The 6,261-nt window shown below is 34.9% G+C and overlaps 1 long non-coding RNA gene across 1 annotated transcript in view; it reads left to right on the top strand.

The window, feature by feature from the left end:
- The first annotated feature begins 1,415 nt into the window (after positions 1-1,415).
- LOC134472678 (uncharacterized) overlaps positions 1,416-6,261 on the top strand; it is an 82,083-nt gene continuing 77,237 nt past the window's right edge. Inside the window, exon 1 of the long non-coding RNA XR_010042595.1 lies at positions 1,416-1,720. This is a non-coding gene — a long non-coding RNA (uncharacterized LOC134472678). The remainder of the gene's footprint in view (positions 1,721-6,261) is intronic.

Below are 6,261 nucleotides of genomic sequence, written 5' to 3'. Positions count from 1 at the left end.
ACTTAAGTCTTATAACAGACAATAGGCATGTCTATTCCTTTGTCTTATGAGGGAGGGGGAGGATGTAATTTGTCTTCAAAGGTGGTCAGTGATACAAGCTCTTCAAAAAGATAATTCATTATTTTTTAAAAAAAATTTTATTTTAAAGAGGGTAAAACTAAACATAACAAAGCAGAACAAAGCTGACCAGAAGAAAATAATGTAAATGACACAGATTTCAAAGCAAGACAACAGGAGATCATCACTGGCTACCATACTGTCTCTTGTTTTCTTCTGAATAATTGCCCGTATCTTCACACACAATGAATTCACACAAAACAAAATAGTATTAAACTGATCAAAACAGAGAGATGAAGACATGATTGGCCTTCAAAAGCAGACAATAGGGAAGTCAACAATGGCTGCCATAATGTCTCTCATTTTCTTCAAAATAGCTGCCCATATCTTCACGTATGTTGAAATTAAACAATACAAAACAGACTAGAACCATTCTGAACAAACAATAAAAGCATTACTGGATTTCACAGTACGATGATAAGGAATCAGCACTGGGTAACGTAGTGTCTCTCTTTCTTCAAAGTAGCTGTTCGTTTCATCGTGCATATATAACCGATTCTCATACACTGTTTAGGAGAAGTTCTATGCATGTGTAATTCTCTGCGTGTATATCTATCCTTACTGTACTAGAGGGAAAAACAAAACAAAACAAATTCCTAGAAAAACACAAAACAAAATAGACAAATAAATAACAATAGCAAAGAGCCCAGAGCACTGATTATATAGGCCTTCAAAACAAGGTGGTAGGAGCATGACTAGGGTTGCTATTTTACACAATGATCTCAAGAAGATAATTTAGAACACTGACAATTGGTGCTTAATCTTGCAAGACATGCAGAAATGAGACTTGAGGAAGAACTGTCTTTCAACAATACCTTCACTCTTTTATATCCATTTATATACAATGAAAATAAAAATTTTAGAAATTACCACTTTTCAGTCTTCTTGGTGCCTACATTTTAGAGAAATTTTTTCTTTCTTTGATTTTTCATTGTAGTTATAGTCTTTACCAATTTTTTTGTGTTTATTTTCTGTTATATACTTCCCTGCTAGTAACAGTTTCACGAGTTAAGGAAGATCTAATATCTTCGAGGGCATAAATCACTTTTAGTACTTATTCTGTACCCACCATGGTACTCAACACTATGTGAAGAATATAAATGAGAGAAGGCCAGACTTGGAAAGCACGAACATGGTAACAAAATGAAAAATAATTGGCCATAATTTCCAACTCGTCGTGCTGTAGGACGAAAGAAAAAGGATTCCTAGACCAAGAATCTGAAAGTTTTTATGACTTCATAGCTGCAGCATGCCAGGATTCCATAGCCAGCTCCTGACTTGACTTTACTGAAGTTTAATCTCAGTGTGTTAGTGACACGTGCTGATTTATCTCTGATTAAATATAGGAACGGAAGGGACTCTTATGAGACAAGGCTGGCTCTGATTTTATCCAGAAGCTTCTTGGACAAATGGTGCCTTGCAATATGTAGAAGACAGGTAACAGCAAGGTGGAAGGCAGAATTCTAAATATGAATTAATCAGGCAACAAGTTCATGTTTATTGAAAACCAGCGAGGGAAATTCTGTGTGCAAGTCATGTCAGTTTGGCTCCTGGTACAGAGGCAGAGCATGAGACTAATGTGTGTATTTGAAAGTCTGGAAATGTAAGTAACTATTTTTATTTTTTAAGATGAAAAAAGAACACGGTTTTAAAATAGCGACAGAAGGCTCCTGTACAGAACAGTATTTTATAGATGTGTGAGAGGCATTGTTGGTTACTAGAAAGGATAGGATTTGGAATTGGGTTAAAATCTTACGGACTTTGTGAGTCAAATTAATGTACATGGGCTTGCTGAGTTATCTTACCAGAAAATGTGGAAAGTAAAACCCACTTCTAGGGCTGTTAGAAAAAATGAGATGATATATGTCCAGCACCCAGTACAGGGTCTGCACCAAAATAAATGTTATTATTAAATAATTGACTCATAAGGATGATTCATAATGAAAAGTCAGGAGATGTTTGGAGGAGGATTAAAAAGATCTCTCTGAGGTATCCCAAAAAGGAAATAACCAAACGTTTTTGGGTAGGCTTGAGCCATGCACCACACTTCCCATCAGTCCTCAGAGAATAAAAGGAAGAAAGAGCAACTGCCTTTTCTAATTAGCGATGGATTACATCAAAGTTTTCAGTTTTCAGAGCCACAGAAAATTGAATTTATATATTATAAAAAATTATAGCCTTATCAGTCTTTGCAAATTTTCTATTGTACAAGTAGACAATTTACATAATTACTTCTGAATGCAGTGGAAAGAGTATGCCTGAGTTTCAGGTTGTGTTTTCTTTCTTTTCCTCCTGTTTTTGTTTGCTTTTTAGCTGTTCTTATTATCAGGCATAAAATTGCAACTAAATAAAGGGAGTAAGAATTTCTTTGTCAGGCTGAAATAAGGTAATTGGTACTTTTCCAAGACAGTCTAAAGGGGCTAAGTTACATTTATGTGATCTAAATCCATTGGTTAAATGCACAGGGATTAACATCTGTTAAAAGAGTTGGCTTGGCATGCAGGTGTTTCAATATTTGCATTTAGTATGTGTTTCAGAAATGGCCTCTGAGAAAAACATTTATACAACAATCTGGTGGTTTTATTGTCTAAATCTGTCAGGACAGTCATTGTGCTACTCAGACTTTGTGACCCTCTTGCAAGCCATAAACTGTTTAACGAAGTGCGTATATTGAGAAAGATGACAGACTTTCAAACTTGAGGGGAAAGAGTATTACACGAGAAGAATCAGCTTTTTCCCCTGAGACTGTGCCTAATATGCGGACAGCAAAAACAATTACATTGATTTCAGGAAGTCCAATAAATTCCATTGCGCAGTCCCGTTTTTGAAATATTACATCACTCAGCAAAAGCTTAGGTTTGCATGTTGGTTGAAATGAACTAATCATGAATTAATTAGCATCGGTTAGGTTTTGTGAATGGAGGGCAGAGACAGGGCCCTGGTTTCCCTCTGGTCGACCGTCACAGTATAACCATGCCTTAGCAGAAACCACACTGTGCCCATATGTGGAGAGTGAGCCCAGTGTATTCATTTCAGCAGTCTTCACGATCTCCACTGCTCACCACATGCAGGGTGACTGTACCACACCCTAATCCACACTGTTAAAATCAGTTGTGCTCTGGTCCATTCGTTTTGGAAGTAAAGTGAGAAAAAAGAAATGCAGCATGCCCCCAGAGATTTGTGGCTTAAAATTAGAAATAAAATAAAGGAATCAATTGGTTTCACACACTGCCAGATTATACCTCAGGAAAATTAAAATTGGGTAGAACTGAATTGTAAGTGTAACAACACATGGCTAGGATAGCATGGATAGCTTGCTTTGTCTTAATTACTTTCTAATTGCTTTCAATGTACTTAGGGTAAAAAATATTCAGACACAAACCATGTTTTGTGTATTTTGATGTCTGACATGTGGCTTATTCTGATGTGATTATTTTGCTTTTTGACTTTTTATCAGTGCTAAATCATGGCAATTCTAAGCCACTTTGGGAGTTCACCAAGAAAATCTCATTTGATGCAGGTTTCAAAACCTTACAGCTTCCGAGAATCATCTTTCATTAAGGGAAGGGTGAGGCAGGGAAGTATAGCCACGGTTATATTTATAATTTTGTCTGATGAAATAGTAGAATTTTATCTGCATACCTCTAGGGCTTGGCCAACTATCTACTGTGTTAGTCATCTAATACTAATACTGTCCCTAATTGTTTTGATCAATAAACTCCATCTCTTTCATTTGGACAATTTCCAAAATGTCTCTAGAAAAAGTTTTAGAGGTCTTGTATATTGATATATATATATATATATATCTATTTTTAGTTGTGTGAATTATGGACATGAAGAAATAAATAAAATTCATCATTTCATAAATGAAAATACATTTAAAAATATTTTTATTTTTTTTGGTGCATTTTAAAACTAAAATTAATCTATGAATGAAGAACAGTGTTTTACTTAGGTATTTTTTGGTAGCACTGGGGATCGAAAACAGAGACTTCTATGTTTAAGGCAAGAACTCTTACCACTGAGCTACATCCCCAGTTCAGAAATGGTGTTTTAAATGAGGCAATTTAACATATGCAAAATAAACTTTGTTTTCTCTTGCTTTGCTCATGTCACCAAGATTGCTTTTCTATTTTGGATCTCCTGTGGCCCTAAAACAATTTTGGAACTTTTTTCCTACTTCTATGAGGAATGCGGTTGGTAATTTTATTGGGATTGCATTAAATCTGTGTATCAGTTTTGGGAGTATGGCCACTTTGGTAATATTCATTCCACCTACCCAGAAATAGGGTATATATTTATATTTTGTGACATCTCCTTTCATCTCTTTGTTCGGAGTTCTATGGTTTTGCTATAGTGCTCTTTCATTTCCTTGGCCACATTAATTTTTAAGTATTTTTTTCTTGATGCTATTGAGAGTGGTATTGTTTTCCTAATTTCTTTTTTGGTGCATTCATTATTGGTGTACAGGAATTCTATGTATTTTTATGCATTGATTTTGCATCCTTATTGCTGAATTTGATGATTAATTCTTTTTTTGTCTTTTTCCTTTTTTATCAGTATCGGGGCTCGAACTCACGACCACACACGCAAGGCAGGCGCTTATGCCTCTGAGCCAAATCCCCAGCCCCTTGATGATTAATTCTAGAATTATTTGGTAGAGGCTTTTCAATCTTCTATTTAAAGGATCATGTCACTTGCAAATTATGGTAATTTGATTTTTTCCTGTGCTCTGCTACTACTTTTATTTCTTTCTCCTGCATAATTTCTCTGGTTAATGTTTCAAGTATTTCAGAATAGGGTATATTCTTGTCTTGTTTATGATTCTAGAGGAAAAGCTTTCAGCTTTTCATTTAATTTGATATTGGCTGTTGGTTTATCAAGAATGGATTTTAGCATATTAAAAAGCTGGGTATATAGCTCAGTGGCACAAGTGCCTGCCTGGAAAGTACAAGGTCTTGAGTTTGATTTTGCAGTACCAAAAACCAAACCAAACCAAACCCAACCCAACCCAACCCAACCCAACCCAACCCAACCAAACCAAACCAAACCAAACCAAACCAAACCAAACCAAAACGCAACAACAACAGCAAAAAAAAAAAAAAAATCAGAAAAATATAGCAGGGGATATAAATCAGCAGCACAGCTCCTGTCTGGCAAGTTTAAGATCATGAGTTTGATTCCTGATACTAAAAATAAAGGTTTTTTTAAAAATCATGAATGAGTATTGCATTTTGCAAAAGCTTTATCTGTATCTGTTTTTATGATGGTAGGATTTCTGTGATTGATTCTGTTTATATGTTGTATGTTTACATTTATTGATTTATGTATGTTGAATTATCCTTGCATTCCTGGGATGAAACTTACTTGGTCATGATGTATGACCCTTTTGTTGAGTTGTTGCATTCTATTTGCCAAAGTCTTATTGTAGATTGCGGTGTCTATATTTCATTGAAGAAACTGGCTTGTCAGTTTTTGGTTGGATTCTTGTCTGGTTTTGGAGCCAGCTGCTGGCTTGTTGAAATGAGATTGGAAGTACCCCTTTTCTTTCAAATTCATTAAGGAATTTAAAATTGTTGTTATAACCTTCCTAAAGGTCTTATAGAATACAATGGTGAATCCATCAAGTTCTGGGATTTGCTTAGGTAGATATTTTATTTCATGTTCTCAATTTCATTTCTTTTTATTGGGGTGTTTAGAATTTTTAAGTACTTTTGATTCAGTTTTGGTGGTTTATATATGTCTAAGAATGTTAATTTCATCAAGTTTCTCCAATTTATTGGAGTACAGTTTTTCATAGTAGTTACTGATGATCTTGATTTTGGCAATGTCTTATGATTTTTCCCTTTTCATTCTAATTGCAGTGATCTGAGTCCTTTCTCTCTGTTGGTACATTTGGGGCTAAGGGTATGTCTGTTTTGTTTATTCTTTCAAAGAAGTATGGTAGCTCTTCAATTCATTAATTCCTTGTATTTTCTTTCTTGTTTTTTTGGTCTTAAACTTACTAATTTCCACTGTGCTTTTGAATGATTTTCCCTAAAATAGCTTTGGGTATGGACAGTTACTATTTTTTTTTTTTAATATCTTGAGGTTGTATCATTAGATTATTCATTTGTGTTTGCTCTGATTTTCCAATGTGAGCAC

The sequence above is a fragment of the Cavia porcellus genome, unplaced genomic scaffold (genome assembly GCF_034190915.1).
Source record: "Cavia porcellus strain 051 isolate PalLab524CR breed Dunkin Hartley unplaced genomic scaffold, mCavPor4.1 scaffold_24, whole genome shotgun sequence".
In the NCBI taxonomy this organism is placed as follows: domain Eukaryota; kingdom Metazoa; phylum Chordata; class Mammalia; order Rodentia; family Caviidae; genus Cavia; species Cavia porcellus.
This window is presented reverse-complemented; position numbering and strand designations above follow the sequence as displayed.